Source organism: Triticum aestivum, chromosome 3B (assembly GCF_018294505.1).
Source record: "Triticum aestivum cultivar Chinese Spring chromosome 3B, IWGSC CS RefSeq v2.1, whole genome shotgun sequence".
In the NCBI taxonomy this organism is placed as follows: Eukaryota; Viridiplantae; Streptophyta; class Magnoliopsida; order Poales; family Poaceae; genus Triticum; species Triticum aestivum.
Window position 1 is genome coordinate 699,574,221 of NC_057801.1, and position 20,762 is coordinate 699,594,982.

Below are 20,762 nucleotides of genomic sequence, written 5' to 3' on the forward strand. Positions count from 1 at the left end.
TATTCACCCCCCTCTAGTCGATATAACGCACTTTCACCTGGCCACGTGGTCCCGACAGGCGGGCCAGGCATATCAGATTCCAACTTAGTTGCCGGTCACAGCGCGTTTAGTGCTATGTGTTATTCACTTGCCACAGAAGTGGTGGTCTTTGTTATGTAGTTTTGGAGTACCCTAGCCACAGATCTGGTGGTTTTGAGCAACTAGATGGAAACCGCGGCTTGCCGCACCCCCGCACCCCTGCCGGGTGCGGTCGTATCCAACTTGGTAATAAAGGTATCAAATCAAAGATGCAAGAACAACATCACCATGTAACAATCCAACATGCATTTTCATCAAAATTAAAATTACTCAAAGCGAGCCATGTAAACAACTCAAAGCAGTCCAACCTTATGTCCGACCAAACGTTGTACTCGTAATTGCAATGAAGGTGGTACAAAAAAAGATGTAGGTAGAGCGGCGCCAAATAGATACAAAAGGAAAAATTGAGCCACTGATTCAGCATTAGGATTTCTCAAAGACACATGAGGAATTGCAATGAAGGTGGTACAAAAAAAGATTTCTCAAAGACACATGAGGAAGACTGTCTAAGGCAATGATCCAACATCTGCTATTTCTCAGGGAAGCATTAGTCTCGTACAAAGAATCGAAATCCATTACAAGCTAAATATGGTTCAGTAGAAAACATCAAATTTAGTACAAAGAGCATATGTCCACTACAATGCTGATGAATATTTTACTCATACAAAAGGTGACATGCATATTTTTTTTACAAAGGGATATTGCCTAACCCATACTAAAAAAGCTATGTGCATGATTTGGGAAATCAGCAAGAGAAGGCAAGTATCAGCAACGGTATGAACCGAGCACATCGAGTATCCATCCATAAAAATATGCAAAAGGATTAACCAGTAAACACCAACAAAATGGTATATCTTTCAGGAGCAGCAGGGCAAATGGGATACAAGAAAGCCACATCACAAGATATTAGTCCTGCATCATAAAAGCATTACAATTAGATAATTATGATGGAATACCTCAAAACTTTGTTGAGCAAATGGAAATAGTAAGCTCTTTGACACAATGATAGGTAAACCTCTACTGGGTGCCTAACTGAATAGTTAATGTTGACCATTGTTTAAGATAAGATGCTTAAGGTAAACCCACAAGCCTCCTTCAGTGAAGACATGCCAAAAGATTAACTTGTGACCACAACAATTAATTCAGCACAAAGAGATTAGATTAGAAACATATATTATAAAAAAGCACCATAAACAATTGCAATTTGATAAGCAAAGCCTACAATACTAAAAAAATGAGGAAATCAAGTTGACATCAGAGAGAGAGAGAGAGAGCAACCTGGGTGGCTGGGTGATGGTGCCCTCCTTCTGATGGAACGGCAATGACATATGTGTCTTCCCAGAGAAGAGCTCCTTCCTGGTGCGCGGTAGGTGGGCCAATGAGGCAGACGACAGCGAGCTCCCCCAGCCCTAGGTTAGGGGCGAGGGAAATGGGATTGACGGCGCGGGAGTTGGGGCAGCACTGGTGTGGCTGCACACACCAATGAGGAACACAAGAGGGGCCGAGAAGCAAAGAAGGCGGCGAGGGTCCGATCTCGCGAGGGTTGGGAGTCGCCGGATGCTGCTATGTCCCTCTTTCTAGCTGCCCACTGCACCGATGGAATCAGGAGATATCGCACATCTTAATCAGGAAAAGCATACGAAAATGAAGCCAACAGAAGCTGAATAAAGTAACATAAGGAACCAATAGATGCCCTTGCCGGTACCCAACAGATATGGTTCAATTTTCTTTCAACTAAAATACATATGCAAAGGTGAGTTTGGTTACCTTGCATAGAATTAACATAAATGAATTTTTCTTCTGGTTGAAACACAAACACGAACATAATTAGTGCAAGTTTAGTACATGATTCAATTCTTTTCAGAAAATAGTACTCCCTCCATTCCTAAATATAAGTCTTTGGAGAGATTCCACTATGAACCACATACGGATGTATGTAGATGCATTTTAGAGTGTAGATTCATTCATTTTGCTCTGTATGTAGTCCATAGTGAAATCTCTACAAAGACCTACATTTAGGAACGGAGGGAGTATATGCGAAGGTGAGTATGGTTACCTTGTAGGAATTTAACAGGACCATTTTTTGCTTCCCATTAATATACAAACACGAACATGCACTACTTACAAAAAAGATAATATGGAATCAAATATCAGTTACCAAAAATAAGCTTCCCATTGGAACACAAACATGAACATATTCAGCGCAAGTTCAGTACATGATTCAATTTTGTCGACAAAAATATATGCAAAGGTGAGTCTGGTTATCTTTCATTACTTGAACACAAATACAAGCTTAGTTGGCAAATGCTCAAAGCCTGCAGGCTACAGATAAAACCCTATCTGAACAAATTATGCAACAACATATAATTTACCATGATAGTACAATGTTTTTTTTTCTATCATAGCCATCCTATGGAAAAGGAAAACGAACTCAAAATCAAAAAAGAAACATTAGCCTAAGCAGAACTCTTAACCTTAATCAAATTTAAGCAAGAATTTTCATATTGTAAGAAAATGATCAAAAGAAAAATGGCACATAATCAAGATGACATAATTCAAGCTAACCATCATACTTCGACAAAAAGCATATAGGTGTGGATAGTAATCTGACATTGAAAAATTTCATAGCAATTAAGCAGGCAAAGAATATAGGAAACTAAACATAATCTTTACTTGTGATTTCTAAAAAACATTATCAGGGTGGACTCGCCCAAGACACATATGATTGTTGGAAATCTCACAACAAGTTTGTGATTTTAGGATGTAAGATTTACTTAGGCACATCCTGAGCTCGGGGTATTTGACTCATGGCGATGGTGATGCGGGCTTCTTGTTTTCACATCTCTGTAGTTGCAAGAAGCGGCGGTTATAATCATCATAATATAAACCAAAATAGTGAAAGATAGTTCATCAAGTTGAATCTTATACTTACATTTGGGGATAATCTTTATCACTGGTTTGTAGTGTCGCCGCTGCCTGCTTGATCTGGAGCAGAAGGGGGTGAGATGGTACCAGAATTTATGATGGAAAAGCAATAGTTGGGCTTTCATATTTCCCGAAAGTCCTATGAAATTGTTTATTCTTTTACAAAGTCAAAGGAAAGAAAATCTTCTCATGATAATAAACTTGCAACATATCTTTAAATACAAGCCAGATCATCTTATTTCAGAAATTTGAAATTTCTATGACTCCTTTAAATAAATTCAGGTGAAAATAGCTGCACATTTTTGTAAGGAAACACCGATCCGCTTCGACGAAGTAAAGATATAAGTTCCAAAAATTGTTGTGTATCTTACTGACCAATCACGTCCAATTTACAATGAAGAGCATAGTTATCCAGGGGCCTGCCGTAATGCACACTATCTGTAAATATACGAACAATCAGTAAAAGTAGTTGACATCAAACTATAAGCACCAAATCCTAGAGCTATTCTTGTCCAGTGCCAACAAAAGCATTTTTATCAATGTAAAAGCATAAAAGTAAATAGTACAGGGGACAGATCTTTTGGAGTTCTGGTGTAAAAAAATATGAGCATGATAGAAAAAAATGGAACGTGCATATCTAGCAAGTGGATTGTAAATCTACAAGGGGCCAGAAAAATAGGATTTAAGCTCCATATACTGTTTGAAACTCCACCAGCCGTCCAGTGTAAGAAAGGCCAACATATCCAAAATAACGACAGTACATATAAAAAAGGTTGCTTTCCTTTTCATATAAAATGCCGACTCTTAACAAATAACCCGACTAAATTAGAATTTCAAAAGGTTGTTCAAACAATGGGAACCCTAAGCACCCAAACGTGCAGCCAAAGAGTAAATTAGTTACTGGGAATTGGACAAAGACAACACAATGAAGACCTAATTTGCAGGGCACCACAAGTGTCAATTTAACACTATAATGTTGCAAAAGATAGTTGACATATAATAAACCAAATTTATCTTACACAACCATTTAATTAAAAGTTGTACAAAACAATGAATTTATTCTCAGGTTTCTACAGAGCTAAGCTTGGTCAAACTGTCAATCAGTCTAATATGTCATATAAGAATGAAACATGATGTATGCAAACAAAGGAAACATAATTCAACTTACCACAAATCCAACTTATTATAAAGTGACATCCACTGCGCTATATTGCCCATCATGCCTCCCTCTTTCGCTTATCAGGAAATGCATGCACGTTAGTACCCAGGCGAGGAAGAGCCGGTAGGTGCATAGTTGATGGCCTTCTTCCACTTCTCCTCTTCACCATGCCTCCTCTTTATCTTCCCCTCTTGAAAGCAAAATGGTAGAACATAAGCACATCTCGATCCTCTTGAATTTGTTTCAGCATCTCTTCTGAATAAATAAAAGTGGAGAGAGGGTAAAAAAACAGAGGGTTTTATTCTCTAAGCTACTAATATTGCAAGAAGATACTTGGAATGACAATATAACTCATCACTTGAACTGATTATTCAGTGATAGCAAGATGTCAACAACAGTATGACTGTAGACTGTAGCTACATAAAGAGAATTTCAAACAATTGCCAAGTATTGTGCATCCATGGCATACTGCACCCCGGCCTACCTACATCTTTATTTGTTTTATTTATGGTCCGTTTTAGCTAACCCGGTAGCAGACGTTTTATAGAATCAGGCGGAAATGCAGAACATGCAGGTAAGTATATCTAACTGGCAAATAGATAGTAGTATTCACTTAAACATTTGGTAGGATGCAACCAGAATTAGCAATAATATTGATATTGTGTGAGACATACAATATCAAGACTCTGCATTTAGCAATCTGGGATGCTAACACAAAACGTCCATGGAAAGTAAGTTCACAAAAGATGAGCAAACCTTATATAACAATTCATACAGATAATGGTAGAATATAGGATGGCACGGTCGTCAGTGTAGAGTGAAGTGGCTTCCAGTGGCAGCTTCTTTGGTAGAGAGATCAAAATAGAGTACATGTTCTTAGCCCAGATGATTCCACTGGTAAGCATCCAGTAGACAATGCTTCCACCCAATCCAGTGCGGGATTAACTGATTAACAACTATGGAGAAAAACATACAAAATGGAAAAACATTATGGGCAGAGAACAGACAGTAGCTCACCTTGGCTCTTGTTGAGTGCGAGGAGGCGAGGCACCTACTTCACAGTAGAGTGAATCAGAGGATGGAAAAGAGGTGCAACAGGGTGAATCAGAGGAGGCGAGACACATACTACCAGCCGCACCCCATACAATCCGTTTTAACTAACCCGGTTGTAAGAGCATATTTATCCCTTAAGTGTTTTGGTGATTGATGACAATGCTGTTGCGGACTAATCGTGTGCCTTTAGTTTCTCAGACGCTTCATCTCTAGGCACGAGACGATTTGATGCCCCTCGAAGACTATTGAAGACGGCATTGTTTTACGTTTCTCTTTGGTGGATTTGAGTCGTAGGAGAGCCGTACTATTAAGAGGGGGTCCGCGTCGGAAAGGTTCGGGTGGAATCAACACGTACACATGTGCTTCCTTTCCTTTGCACCTTGGAGCATCTCTCCATTATCCTAGCTGTGCCTAAATCTGACGGCTACTGCTGTACTTGCGGTAGTACTGCTCTAAGGAGCGGTAGTACCGCTAGGAGTCACGGTAGTACCGCTCATCTGGAGCCTTAGTACCGTGGCTCCCAGGCCTAGTGCCGCTCCGGTACGGTAGTAGGGGCGGATGTAATTTTTTTACATCCGCGCCCCACGGTAGTACCGCACGTCCTGCGCGGTAGTACCGCGGGAGGCCACGGTAGTACCGCTCCCCCGAAGTCGTAGTACTGTGGCCCTCATACCAAGTACCGCTGCGTCACAGTAGTAGGAGCAGATGTAATTTTTGCACTGTTGCATTTTCAGCGGAAGTAGGCACGGATGTAATTTATTTCATCCGCGCTCTTCGTAGGTAGTGACTTTCCTGCCTTGCGGTAGTACCGCAAGTGGGAGCGGTAGTACCGCGCAAGCGGTAGTACTGCACCCAAGTCAGGCAAGTCCCGGCCTCTGCTGCTGCCGCGGAAGTACCGTGGTCCTCCATGGTAGTACCGCGTGGCCTTGCGGTAGTACCATGCCCCAGGAGCGGTAGTACCGCTTGTCGCAGCCTGAACATGTGGATAACGGTTGGATCTTTTCCATGACTATATAAGGGGCGTCTCCTACCTCTAGTTGACTACCTCTTCCACCTCCAAGCTCCATTGTTGCTTCTAGCTCCATTTTGTCCCGATCTCTCTCCCTAGCCAATCAAACTTGTTGATTTGCTCGGGATTGGGTGACAAGGGCCCGATCTACACTTCCACCAAGAGATATTCGATTCCCCCACTAATCCCTAGCGGATCTTGTTACTCTTGGGTGTTTGAGCACCCTAGACGGTTGAGGTCACCTCGAAGCCATATTCCATTGTGGTGAAGCTTCGTGGTGTTGTTGGGAGCCTCCAAGTGTTGTGGAGATTGCCCCATCCTTGTTTGTAAAGGTTCGGTCGCCGCCTTCAAGGGCACCAATAGTGGAATCACGGCATCTCGCATTGTGTGAGGGCGTGAGGAGATTATGGTGGCCCTAGTGGCTTCTTGGGGAGCATTGTGCCTCCACACCGCTCTAACGGAGACGTACTTCCCCTTAAAAGGAAGGAACTTCGGTAACACATCCTCGTCTTCACCGGCTCCACTCTTGGTTATTTCGTGCCTTTACTTTTGCAAGCTTACTTGTGTTGTATCTATTGCTTGCTTGTGTGCTAGTTGTCATTGCATCATATAGGTTGTCCACGTAGTTGCATCTCTAGACAACCTATTTTGTTGCAAGGTTTAAATTGTTAAAGAAAAGCTTAAAAATTGTTAGTTGCCTATTCACCCCCCCTCTAGTCAACCATATCGATCCTTTCAATTGGTATCAAAGCCTCGTCTCTTTATTAAGGACTTTGTCGTCCGAAGAGTATGGTTGGCACCAACGACGGTGCGGAGGAGCACTCCAGTGTGAATCCTATCTCATCTACGGCCGATGGGGGAACCTCGGTCTCACGTGAGGAATTCAATGTGGCTTTAGACACATTGAAAACCTCCATGACGGCCGAGGTTAAAAGCATGTTTTCTGAATTCCTAGAAGGGCTTAAACTATCCACCTCGGCGATGAAAGTGGGTGATCCCACTAACAAGGTGACGGATGCCACCTCCGACAAGGGGGAAGCTAATAGTGAAAAAGGTCCTTATACTAGTGGTAGGAATGGCTCCGGCATCTATGCCCATGTGGAACCTCCTACTTATGGTGGACCGATTCCTACTACTCATTTAAATCATGCCGGTCCCCCTCCTAAGATTGTGAAAAATGAGGATTTTGATGCTTGGGTTTATCGCTTCAAGCGTCATTTAAAACATGTGAATACTAATCTTTGGAGAATTATAGAAGAAGGTTTCTATCCACATGACCCAAGCAACTTCACCCCTCGAGAAGCCGTGGATAATCAATTCAATGAGAGTGCTCTCTTCATCATCCAAGATGCAATCCTTCCCAAAGATTTCCCTCATCTTCGTCCTCATTCCATGGCTAAAGACGCATGGAAATGTGTTGTGTCTCTCTATCGAGGAAGTGCTAGCATTCAACGCTCCAACTATGAAGTGGTGCAAGATGAAGCCGATGGGTTTGCAATGAAAGAAGGTGAAGAACCTCGTGAGCTCTTTCAAAGAGTGACCAAACTCGCGGTCGCACTCCGAGATCATGGGAGCAAGGACACGGATGACAATTGGATCAAGCGCAAGTTCCTCAAGGCCATGATGCCCTACAACAAGGCCATGTCCTCCATCATTCGTCAAAGACCGGACTTCCACTCCATGACCTCAAGTTAAGTGTTGGATGAGTTCGTTGCAATGAGCATCTTGGACAAGACCGCCGACAATGCGGTGCTCCGTTCTCAAAGGGCAAAGAAGCCCAACCTTGCCTTGAAGGACAAGGTTAGTGTGGAAGAAGAAGAAGAATAGGAAGATGAGGAGAGCAACCCCGAAGACTCGAAGTATGATTATCATGAGCACATGGCTCTTGCCTCAAGACAATTTTGGTGTAAGAAGAATACAAGACCCAACTTCAACAAGAACAACTCAAGTGGCCTCAAGGGCAAGCAACGAGTTAGAACTTGTTTCAACTATGGCAATGTGAGCCATTTCGTTGCAGATTGTCCTTACGAGAAGCGGGAAGACAATGGTGGCAAGTTCATCCGAAAAGACAAAGCCAAGTCCTTCCCAAACAAGAACAACTTCACCAAGAAGACTCCTACACGCAGGTTGGTAGTTCAAGAAGAATACCGTGAGGATGACGATGATGATGAAGATAGTGAAGCAACGGCTATGGCATCCGTTGCCATTGCCACAACTCCCCGGATGTCTCTCTTCGATTCACCCAATGAGAACATCACCGCCAAGTGCCTCATGGCTAAAGCCACCAACAAGGTAACCCCCAACATCAAAACCACCATTATTCCTAATCCTCCTTCAACGGATGGCTTTGATGATGGTAAGGGGTCTAATGAGGAGGTAAATGAATTTGAGTCCTTCATGAGTAAGCTCAAGGGCAAATCCAAGAAGCACTTCGTTGCTCTCTTGGAACAACTTGGTGAAGCCAATGACATGATCGAGGCTCACAAAGAAACCATCTCTAAGATGGAAGGTCATAGTCGTGACTATGCCGATGAGATATCGGATCTCTCTAATGCTCTTGAGGAAGAGCGTGGGCATCGTTTGGCTCTTGAGGAGTCACACAACGATGACCATGCCAAATTAAAGAAAGATCTTGATCATGCTCTTGTTGTGTCTCGTGTTCTAACTTCCGAGAAGGCTAAACTTAGGGTTGATTATGCTAGACTCAAGGAGGAGTTTGATGTACTTGACAAGGCCCATAAGGTCTTGAAAGGTGCTCATGCAAACCTCAAGGAGTCTCATGCTCAACTCCAAGTTAAGCTAACCAAGGAAAAGGCCACATTTCCTCACATGGTCTTAATTGATGATGCAAATGCTACTAACCCATGTTGTGAGCATGTGCATCTTGTGGAGGAGAATGCCAAGTTGAAGGAACAACTCGAGAAAGGTCTTGTGTCATGCATACAAGGCGAGAAGAACCTAAATGACCTTTTGAGCAATCAAAAGGAAGTTGTGGGCAAGGAGGGAGTTGGGTTCTCACCCAAGTCCAAGAACAAAAAGAAGAACAAGGAGAAGAATAACAAGACCAAACGACCTCCCCCGCTCAAGCAAACCTTTGTGAAGGAGGGAGAGGGTGCTCCTAAGGAGAAGAAGAACAATGCGAAGAGTGGTGATGCCAAAGAGGGCAAAGCCAACTCTCCCAACAAAGCCGGTGACTTTAACCCCTCTTATGTGTTGTGCCGTGCTAGTGATGGGCATGTTTATGCTAAATTTGTTGGTTCTTCTTATGAGTACATTGAATGGTCTATTTGGGTGCCTAAGACCCTTGTTACTAACATCAAAGGACCCATTACTAAATGGGTACCTAAAACCAAGCATTGATCTCTTGTAGGTGTTTGCTTCTGGTGGGGGATCATGGTTGCTCGACAATGGAGCAACAAATCATATGACCGGGAGCAAAGACTTGGTGGTGGACATGCAAAAGATCCCATCTATGCCCACCAATGTCGAGTGGGGTGATGCCTCACATTCTAAGGTATTGGGTCTTGGCAAGGTTGTCATTTCTCATGATCTAACGATCGAGAAAGTCATGCTTGTTGAGTCCCTTGCGTTCAATTTACTTTCCGTTCGTCAACTCGCACTTATGGGCTTTGCCACCTTCTTTGACATTGATACCGCGTCCCTCTTGTGGAGAAAGACTCTTAAAGTAGCCTTTGTTGGGCATGTCGAAAATGGTCTCTATGTGATTAACTTTTTGGAGCAACCCACTAAGACCGCGACATGCCTAATGGCTAAAGTTGATGTGGGATGGCTTTGGCATCACCGTTTAGCCCATGTCAATATGAGATCTTTGCAAAGTCTTCTCAAGGGGGACCATGTCCGTGGGCTAACAAATGTTAGTTTTGCCAAAGGTCATGCTTGCAGTGCGTGTATCGAAGGAAAGCTTCACGAGACGGCTCACCCTCCCACGACTATCATCTACTCAAAGAGACCCTTCGAGCTCCTTCACATGGACCTCTTTGGGCCTCCATCCTTTGATAGTCTTGGGGGTAGAAAGTATTGCTTGGTGATTCTGGATGATTATTCAAGATACACTTGGGTATACTTCTTCAAGAGGAAGAGTGAGACTCAACAAACCGTCATCGACTTTGCAAATGAAGCTCAACGTCAACATAATGCAAAGATCCTGACAATAAGAAGTGACAACGGCACCGAGTTCAAGAACTACACCTTGGATGAGTTTCTTAGTGATGAGGGGATCAAGCATCAATATTCTGCACCATATACCCCTCAACAAAATGGTGTTGCGGAGAGGAAGAACCGGACGTTGATGGATGTGGCAAGGACCATGATGGCGGAGTTCAAGTCTCCATACAACTTTTGGGCCGAAGCCATCAACACCGCATGTCATGCATCCAATCGGCTCTATCTCCGCAAAGGCTTGAACAAGACTCCTTATGAGATACTCACCGGAAACAAGCCCAATCTCAAGTACTTCCGGGTGTTCGAGTGTAAGTGTTTCATTCTCAAGAAAGGTGTTCGTTTGTCTAAATTTGAGGCTAGAGCTTATGAGGGCATATTTGTTGGTTATGCTACAAACTCTCATGCTTACCGTGTTCTCAACAAGTCCACCGGACTCATTGAGGAGATGTGTAACATGGAATTTGACAAAAATAACGGCTCCCAAGTGGAGCAAAGTGGTACTTGTGATGTAGGTGATGAAATTCCTCCCCAAGCCATAAGAAGAATGGGTATTGGCCATATTCTACCCATTGAGGAACCCCTTGTGGCCGAAGGAGAAGGACAATGTTCCACTCAAGTGGAGCCTTCACCTACTCAAGACCCACACGCTTCCGAAGAACAAAGTGTAGGCCCTCAACCTCGGGAACAAGACCAAGGGCAAGATCAATCTCAAGATGATGGTGAACCTCCAAATGATGCCCAAGGTCAAGTTCTCCCCCTCGAGCAAGTTCAAGATCATGAGCAAGCTCAAGATCAAGAACAAGCTCAAGACGGCGCTCAAGATGATCAAGTTAACCCTCCTCCTTCCACATCCGAGGAGGAATTAGAGCGTCGTGCCGCAAAGATTGCTTCCAAGCTCACCACCAAAGGCCATCTCATGGAGAATGTGGTTGGAAGCCTAAGAAAGGGGGTAAGCACTCGTAGACAATTAGCAAACTATTATGAACATCACACGTTTGTCTCTTGTGTTGAACCCCAAAAGGTCTATGAGGCGCTCGAAGACTCGGATTGGATCAATGCCATGCATGAAGAACTCAACAACTTCGAGTACAAAAAGGTGTGGAGGTTGGTGCCAAGGCCTTCGGGGAACCATAACGTCATTGGAACCAAGTGGATCTTCAAGAACAAGCAAGATGCTCATGGGAACATCATTCGCAACAAGGCAAGATTGGTAGCACAAGGCTACTCCCAAGTCGAGGGTATCGACTACAGTGAAACCTTTGCTCCCGTTGCTCGCCTTGAATCCATTCGTTTGTTGATTGCTTATGCTTCCCATCACAACTTTAAGTTACATCAAATGGATGTGAAAAGTGCTTTTCTTAATGGTCCTATTAATGAGTTGGTTTATGTCAAGCAACCCCTTGGGTTCGAGGATCCCTACTTCCCGGATCATGTGTATCAACTCGATAAGGCACTTTATGCCCTTAAACAAGCTCCACGTGCGTGGTATGACCACCTTACCGAGTTGTTACAAGATCGTGGATTTGAAGTAGGGCAAATCGATCCCACTCTTTTTACTAAGAAGGTTAAAGGGGAGTTGTTTGTGTGCCAACTATATGTTGATGACATTATCTTTGGTTCCCCTAACAATGCTTTCAATGAAGAATTTGCCGCTCTCATGACCTCTAAGTTCAAGATGTCTTCGATGGGAGAGTTGAAGTTCTTACTTGGTTTTGATATCAAACAAAGAAGAGAAGGTACCTTCATCAACCAAGCCAAATACACTCAAGACATGCTTAAGAGATTCGAGCTAAGTGATGTCAAGCCGGCCTCTACTCCGATGCCCACCAAGTGCCAACTTGACATTGATCCCAATGGTAAAGCGGTGGATCAAAAGGTATATCGCTCTATGATTGGTTCCTTGCTTTACCTTTGTGCATCTAGACCGGATATCATGTTGAGTGTGGGAATGTGTGCACGGTTCCAAGCCGCACCAAAGGAAAGCCACTTTGTGGCGGTCAAGCGAATCTTTCGATATTTGGCTCATACCCCAAACTTTGGCCTATGGTACCCAAGAGGAGCTAACTTCAAGCTTGAAGGATTCACGGATTCTGATTGGGCGGGAGACAAGGTGGATAGGAAGTCCACTTCCGGAGGGTGCCAATTTCTTGGTTGCTCTTTGGTAAGTTGGTCTTCCAAGAAGCAAAGTTGTGTCTCTCTCTCGTCCACCGAAGCGGAATATGTGGCGGCCGGTAGTTGTTGTGCACAACTCTTATGGATGAGGCAAACTTTAAAGGAGTACGGTGTCCTTTGTGACAAAGTGCCTCTTTGGTGTGACAATGAAAGTGCCATCAAGATTTCTCTCAACCCGGTGCAACACTTCAAGACGAAGCATATTGAGATTCGGTATCACTTCATCCGGGATCACATTCGGCGAGGGGAGATCGAGCTCAAGTATGTCAACACTCATGATAACCTTGCAGATATTTTCACGAAGCCCTTGGATGAAGCAAGATTTCGCGAGTTAAGGCATGAGCTAAATATCATTGATTCGAGCAATGTGACTTGAACCCTTGCACCGCCCACCACACTCAACTTGTTGTCTAGTTTAGATGTAGGCATGGACATAGGGGGAGTGTTGTTCTCTCAATGAACTCTCCCTCCCCCCATTATGCATAAATCGATCAACTCTTTCACATTAGCCATTTTTGATGGTACTTGTGGTTCAAAGACGAGTTTTGGTCATGGGCCCAAGGATAATTCTTCGCGGTGCCATACCAACTAACTCAAACATAGGTGGCTCCGGCCACCGCCATCTCTTTTGAGAGGTTGGGTTGCGCGGTTGCTTCTTGTTGTCTTTCTGCCTTTGGGTTGTTCGTGTTCTTGTGGTGTCGTTTGTGCAAAAAGTTTCTTTGCAAAGACCTCTTTTTGTGTGTCGAAACATGCATTTTCTTGAGCTCACGGTACTACCGCAGCCAGCTGCGGTATTACCGCATTAGGGGAGCATGGTACTACCGCCCCCACGTGGCAGTAATTTTTTACTGCCGCCTGGGAGAGCGGTACTACCGCTTCGGTGCAGTACTTCCGCCCAAGCGGTACTACCGCAATGACGTCCGGTACTACCGCGACGGCTCAGACGCGTGGGGATAAGGACGGGCAGGGGGAGTTCTAACTCCCCCATACCCATTCGCCCATTCCCCATCTCGTCTCTCTCTCCCTCGCTCAAGAATGGAGCCGGCGTCCGTCGCCGGATCTCCGCCTCCGGCTGCCCTCCCGTGATTCCGACCGGTGGGATCGTTCCCCACCACGTGCTCTTGCTATGGACCAAGGTTTTCCCCAACTTCTTCTCGTTTTTGTTGTGTTCGTTGTCTCTAGTTTTTGGGGGAGACTTGTGTGTTCTTGAGATTCTTAGGCCTAATCTTAGCAAGAGTAGGATGAAGGAGCGTAGTATTGCGTAGGAATTATACTTGTCCTTTGTCCTGTGCTAGATGTGATCGCCGTAGCACTGCCATGGTTTCACGGTTCTTTTCAGATTCGAACCGTCGTTTGGATCTGACACGGTGAGGTACTACCGCCCATCTGGAGCGGTACTACCACTTGTCCGGTACTACCGCCCTCTGGCGCGGTACTACTGCTCTCCCTGCGGCACTAAACATTTACTACCGCTCCAATCACGGTACTACCGCGCCTCGCACGGTACTACCGCGCCTCGCATGGTACTACCGCGACCTGGAGCGGTACTAAAATTTTAGTACCACAGGATCTGGCAGTCCTACTGTGGCCTACATCTATTTCATGGCAACTTTCATGTATACTTCCTATGTGTTTCTTGTGCTTTACCTTGGTCTTTTCATTGATCCTTTTGCATTTCATGCGTGTTTTGCGTGTGTGTCTCAGGTGGTGGCTCTCGCCGTTCCAACCCTAGTCGTGACACAGGATCCAAGCGTCTGCGCAATCCAGGTGAAGCACCAGAGGGCTCCACTGCCCCCAAGCGTCATGTCAAGACATCAGCTAGTAAGTACAAGGAACCCAACAAGAGCATGGACGAGATACCCCAATCTGAGTTCGTCCGTCTTCGAAAGCTCAACCAGTATGTGCATCCCCGTGCTCCTGCCAGAGGTTGTGAACTGTTTTGGAACAAGCAACAGACTCTCATTTATCTGGATGTCATCAAGAACAAGCAGAATACCTATGTGGATGTCAAATGGATAGAAATGCATCACCTGAGGAAGGACAAGCATCGTGCGTACTTTGGAGAAGCTCTGGATTTGGTGGAGCAGTTTGGTATTGAACATGTGATCTCTTTTCACCTTGACTATGATCCTGAGCTTGTTTGTCAGTTCTTTGCCTCAGTCTACTTTCACCCTGATGAGGAGAGGAGGATGACATGGATGTCCAATGGACGTCAGTTGACTGCTCCATGTTCCTGATGACAGGCTTGACACTCCCGTGGGTGTTCGCCCTCATGGCAATCCTGAGTCTGCTAGCAAGGACAAGCTTCAGCCCTACTATGTTGAGAAGGCGCTTCCCAATGGCAAGACAGGGTGTGTGCTCAACTCCTTCTTGGATATCATGTATCACATCTTTCGCAACTCCTTGTTCCCTCGCATTGGTGATAAGGACAAGGTTCATGCCTATATGGTGGATATGATCCTCATTTGCGAGGAGGCTCGTTCGTCTCAGACTCAGCCACTTGATGTCTCACACATCATGTGGTGTGAGCTTCGGTTTGCGATGTTCAACCACAAAGTGCCTATCTATGGGCCCTGTCTGTTTCTGCTGATCTCGAAGACTTGAGAGAAGATGTTCCCTGGTGAGGAGTTCCTTGCTCCAGACTGGATTCGCCATGATCCCATCTGTCTCCGTGTCAAGTCCAACTGGGTCAACACTACTACTCTTGCTGAGGCATCTGCTGCTAGGGATGCTGTTGATGAGGAGGATGTTGGCGCAGAGGATGTTGCTGAGGACCGTGCTGCCAGGTCTTCCCATAGTTCCTCCATGCCCTCGTGGGCCAAGAAGCTGAAGGACAAGATGAAGACTCTTTTCTGCATGCAATCCAAGGGCCAGTACAGGACTCACGTGGCTTCCAAGGAGAGTCGTCACCGGGACAAGAAGATCTTGCAGCTCTATGGTGAGGATGTGTCTGGCGGTTCTGAGGATCACATCACTCCAGAGGCCGAGTGGATGGAGAAGCGAGGCTACATGTGGACTGATTCTGAGGAGGACGTCGAGGAGACCACCCCTGCTGCCGAGGAGTCCGATGGAGAGGGTTGGGATGAGTTCCCTGCTTGAGCCACCCCGTGTGTGTAGGTGTCCTCTCTGCCTTTTTGGCGTCTCGATGCCAAAGGGGGAGAGAGTGTAGGGATTTGCGAGTCTTGTGTCGTCGTTCAGTGTGTTTGCTGCTTTCTCTTTGAACCTCGTTTCAGTTGCTTTGGGTCGCTTTACTTCATATGGTGTAAGACATATGCACTCTATCTATCTTAGCAAGCTTGTGATATATTGTGCTACCTTTGTGATATGCTCTGCTTAGATGTTAGTTATCATGCCTTTGTCTCTATAATATAGGGGGAGTGTTGATCCTAGGTTGTGTGCGATGCAGTCCAAAGCATCTATCTAGGTTGCACACATCTAGGGGGAGCCCGTCTATATTCTAGAGAGGAGGGGTTTGCCTGTGCTCTATATTATCTCATCTATGTGCAAATCCCGTATTGTCATCAATCCACCAAAAAGGGGGAGATTGTAAGAGCATATTTATCCCTTAAGTGTTTTGGTGATTGATGACAATGCTGTTGCGGACTAATCGTGTGCCTTTAGTTTCTCAGACGCTTCATCTCTAGGCACGAGACGATTCGGTGCCCCTCGAAGACTATTGAAGATGGCATTGTTCTACGTTTCTCTTTGGTGGATTTGAGTCGTAGGAGAGCCGTACTATTAAGAGGGGGTTTGCATCGGAAAGGTTCGGGTGGAATCAACACGTACACATGTCCTTACTTTCCTTTGCACCTTGGAGCATCTCTCCGTTATCCTAGCTGTGCCTAAATCTGACGGCTACTGATGTACTTGCGGTAGTACCCCTGGGAGTCACGGTAGTACCACTCATCCGGAGCCTTAGTACCGTGGCTCCCAGGCCTAGTGCCGCTCCGGTACGGTAGTAGGGGCGGATGTAATTTTTTTATATCCGCGCCCCCACGGTAGTACCGCATGTCCTGCGTGGTAGTACCGCGGGAGGCCACGGTAGTACCGCTCCGCCGGAGTCGTAGTACCATGGCCCTCATACCTAGTACCGCTGTGTCATGGTAGTAGGAGCAGATGTAATTTTTTACATCCGCGACGCCACGGTAGTACCGCGCCTCGTGCGCGGTAGTACCACGTCAGATTTTTGCACTGTTGCATTTGCAGCGGAGGTAGGCACGGATGTAATTTATTTCATCCGCGCTCTTCGTAGGCAGTGACTTTCCTGCCTTGCGGTAGTACCGCAAGTGGGAGCGGTAGTACCGCGCAAGCGGTAGTACTGCACCCAAGTCAGGCAAGTCCCAGCCTCTGCTGCTGCCGCAGAAGTACCGTGGTCCTCCACGGTAGTACCGCGTGGCTTTGTGGTAGTACCGCGCCCCAGGAGCGGTAGTACCGCTTGTCGCAGGCTGAACATGTGGATAACGGTTGGATCTTTTCCATGACTATATAAGGGGCGTCTCCTACCTCTAGTTGACTACCTCTTCCACCTCCAAGCTCCATTGTTGCTTCTAGCTCCATTTTGGCCCGATCTATCTCCCTAGCCAATCAAACTTGTTGATTTGCTCGGGATTGGGTGACAAGGGCCCGATCTACACTTCCACCAAGAGATATTCGATTCCCCCACTAATCCCTAGCGGATCTTGTTACTCTTGGGTGTTTGAGCACCCTAGACAGTTGAGGTCACCTCGAAACCATATTCCATTGTGGTGAAGCTTCGTGGTGTTGTTGGGAGCCTCCAAGTGTTGTGGAGATTGCCCCATCCTTGTTTGTAAAGGTTCGGTCACCGCCTTAAAGGGCACCAATAGTGGAATCACGACATCTCACATTGTGTGAGGGCGTGAGGAGATTACGGTGGCCCTAGTGGCTTCTTGGGGAGCATTGTGCCTCCACACCGCTCTAACGGAGACATACTTCCCCTTAAAAGGAAGGAAATTCGGTAACACATCTTCGTCTTCACCGGCTCCACTCTTGGTTATTTCGTGCCTTTACTTTTGCAAGCTTACTTGTGTTGTATCTATTGCTTGCTTGTGTGCTAGTTGTCATTGCATCATATAGGTTGTGCACGTAGTTGCATATCTAGACAACCTATTTTGTTGCAAGGTTTAAATTGTTAAAGAAAAGCTTAAAATTGTTAGTTGCCTATTCACCCCCCTCTAGTCAACCATGTCGATCCTTTCACCGGTGACAAACATTATATAAAGGCAGGTGAAAGGCAAAGAGAATAGATAGGTACATTTGACTGGTAATAGACAGTATTCACTTAGAAGTGATGATCGTCATGATATACAAACTTCAGTTAGATGCACGCGTAACTAATCCATCTATAGTTTGCTGGTTTGCATTATTTAACTCACCCATTTCTCCATCATTAACACTTTTTACCAGAGTAAATGACCGAATCAATAAGATACAAAACTTAAGATGGGTTTTAGACATCGATAACATATCAGATAGTCATGTTGCCTTTGACTTAATCAAATGTCTGCAAAAGAAGCAACAAAGAACCACATTAGTGGCTACTACATAAGCGAGTAGAATGATGGTACTGACAAATGTAGCCAATGGCCAATATCTACAGATACTATTCGCAATCACAATTCATTCTGGGTGTTAATTGATCAGCACAAACATGTGGGAAGAAAGTGGTAGCTCACCTATGCCATGGAGCATAAAAAATAGTAGGAGATCTTCCTTTCCCATAGTATGAACTTGCCGCCGCTGCCTTGCACCTTGATGCGTCGCCACTGCCACCAGCCAATTAATAGAAGGTATCAATCTGTATCCGCAAAAGCACATGTTGTATAGGCAACTTCAATGATATCTAAAAGAAAGACCATTATTCTGATTGCAACAGCAACAAAGTGTAGTGTTTTGAATGAGATAAAAAATCACTTGTATACTATACTAAGCCATAAATATGAATAATTTTAGAATTGAGCGAGTGCACCAATGCTCTATTTATCAGTGTATAGAAAGCTTATTTCTATTAGTAGTAAATTTATAATTGTCTACCTGAATCAGTGTTGTTACAGAAGCATATATGATCCAAGCAGGACATATTTGCTTGGCATATCCACTTGTGTCATCACTCTTGCTAGCATAGGACTGGATGCTGAAGAGAATAACCATGATAGATCACACAGAACAATCATTCCCAAGAGAATGGTACGAAAGCCACAAAATCGAGAATAGCATTGATGTCCAAACCCTGAAGAAAAACATATACATATGAGAGTTAGAAAATAAAGGAACAACAGATTGGTGAAGTTAGGCCTGAATATAAACACAAGAAAAAGCAAGCAAGAACAAATAACTTCTACATCTTGGCTCAACTTGCTCTAGTTAATTAGTGGAATGGATGAACTCAGTATGTCTCCAAGAACAACTATAGACTGGATCCAGCTACAATCATCCCTGAAAACTGATACTTAGAAAACATTATAATGAACAATGTCCTTCAAAAGTTGAGCTATGCCTAAAAATAATCATGTTACATCAGACATCTTCTGGGCTGCTAAGAGGATCATGTAAATGAAGTGACAGAGAGCTTTGTTCTTTGGTAATCTCTCATGTGGCCATTAATCAATCATATATTAGCTGCGGAAAAAGAGTTATGCACATTATCTACTCTACTTCTCTACCTAGACCAGTCCACCAATCGTATGAAACTTCATCAATTGCAGATGCATATGTTGATCTTATAGGAGTTTTAAATGAGATGTCGTTTTAAATTCGTCTTGTATATGAAGACCATAGAAAATGTAAAATCAAAATGTAAGTAAAATGCTGCCAGTAGGTTTTGATTCACATGGACAGCGGCTCCAAATTGCGTGGAACTAACAATCATTTTCGCAAATATTCAAAGAAACCATGGCCACACATTTGCAAATATCTTGCGTTCTTTCTTACCCCTAACGTGTAAGAACCATAGGTCAGGACCGCAGCCGTCACTCGCCTCGGGGGAACCCTCTCCTCACAGGCCACCGCCTTGGCCCAATCCGTCACAATATGCAAGAGCAAGAAGCGAAAACAGAACAAATCAGGAACTCTAGCCTAACGCACATGCCCGCAATATCCGATTTTTCCAAGCCGGAATCTCCATGTCCCAGTACCTTCTTGAGCTCGCGGATGACCTGCTCCCTCATTTCCTCCTCCACGGGTGTTGGGATGGTCCCCTCGTCCGTCAAGAACGGCATCATCCCCAAGAAAAGGAAATCACGAGATTACTCAGAGATAACCGGGGACAACAGAGAAACCAGAGGAATTCACGGACGACGGGGGGCTCACCTGGACGAGGGACTGGGTCCTTCCCTCCTGGCGCTAAAGCAGAAGGGGTGTCGTGGGCGGCGAGAGGGGGCTGACGGAGAGGACGCGCGCCAGCGGCAGAAGCAGGGAGGGGAAATCGCGGGCGCGGGCGTGGACGCGAGAGCGAGGCGGCGACGGACGGGGAGGATGGTTTCAGACGGTGGCGGGCGGGGAGGATGGCCGGTGGGCGGGGAGGGTGGTCGACGGCGACGTGAGGAGAGGAGGCAGGGTGGCGGCGTGGGGGACGGGCGGAAGAGAGAGAGGAGTCGGGGCGAGGGGCGAAGGCTGAGGAGTGGGAAAACAGAGATGCGGCTAGGGTTCCACCACGGACGACTGCCTTTTATACGTGTGTGTGTGAAGACGAGAGTGCCCTCAGTGGAGCATGGGAATTACCGGCGGTGGCAGTGTTTTACCCGATCCGACGGCTAGAAACGCTCCATCTCGATCGGATGGTCCGGATCGCTCCATCTCGCGATCCGACGGCCAGGACGCGTCAGGGAGCTCGATCGGACGGTCCACAATCCAAACGAACGGGAGAGCTCCATTTCGGTTCAGACTCTAACAAGGGGATTAACTCTCTCCCGGGCGAGACACGACGGCCGGCGAGACCCGCGCCGCCGCGGCCAGAGAGAGTCGGGGATGTTCGGGTTGCAGGCGAGAGCCGCCGCGGCTCCGTGGGCGGTGGGGCGGACGTGCCCGGACGCGCGCCTCTACGATGACGACGCCGCCATCCCGGCGCTCCTCGACTCACCTCTTCGACGCCGACGCGCTCAAGCGCCTCCTCGTCGTCATACCGCACGGCGTCGACGTCGCCCCAATCTCCCGGCAGGTTCTATTCGG

The 20,762-nt window shown here is 45.8% G+C and overlaps 2 long non-coding RNA genes and 1 pseudogene across 2 annotated transcripts; 1 reads left to right on the forward strand and 2 right to left on the reverse strand.

The window, feature by feature from the left end:
- Positions 1-222: 222 nt before the first annotated feature.
- Positions 223-5,323, reverse strand: LOC123066114 (uncharacterized). The gene is made up of 3 exons (XR_006431227.1): positions 5,180-5,323; positions 4,172-4,417; positions 223-990 (listed from the first exon to the last, which is right to left on the reverse strand). It is a non-coding gene; the product is annotated as an uncharacterized lncRNA (long non-coding RNA).
- Positions 5,324-17,801: 12,478 nt separating this feature from the next.
- LOC123066115 (uncharacterized) lies at positions 17,802-19,637 on the reverse strand. Its single transcript, XR_006431228.1, has 4 exons — positions 19,527-19,637; positions 18,630-18,825; positions 18,272-18,393; positions 17,802-18,099 (listed from the first exon to the last, which is right to left on the reverse strand). It is a non-coding gene; the product is annotated as an uncharacterized lncRNA (long non-coding RNA).
- Positions 19,638-20,482: 845 nt separating this feature from the next.
- LOC123071851 (inactive anthranilate O-methyltransferase 1-like) overlaps positions 20,483-20,762 on the forward strand; it is an 18,293-nt pseudogene continuing 18,013 nt past the window's right edge.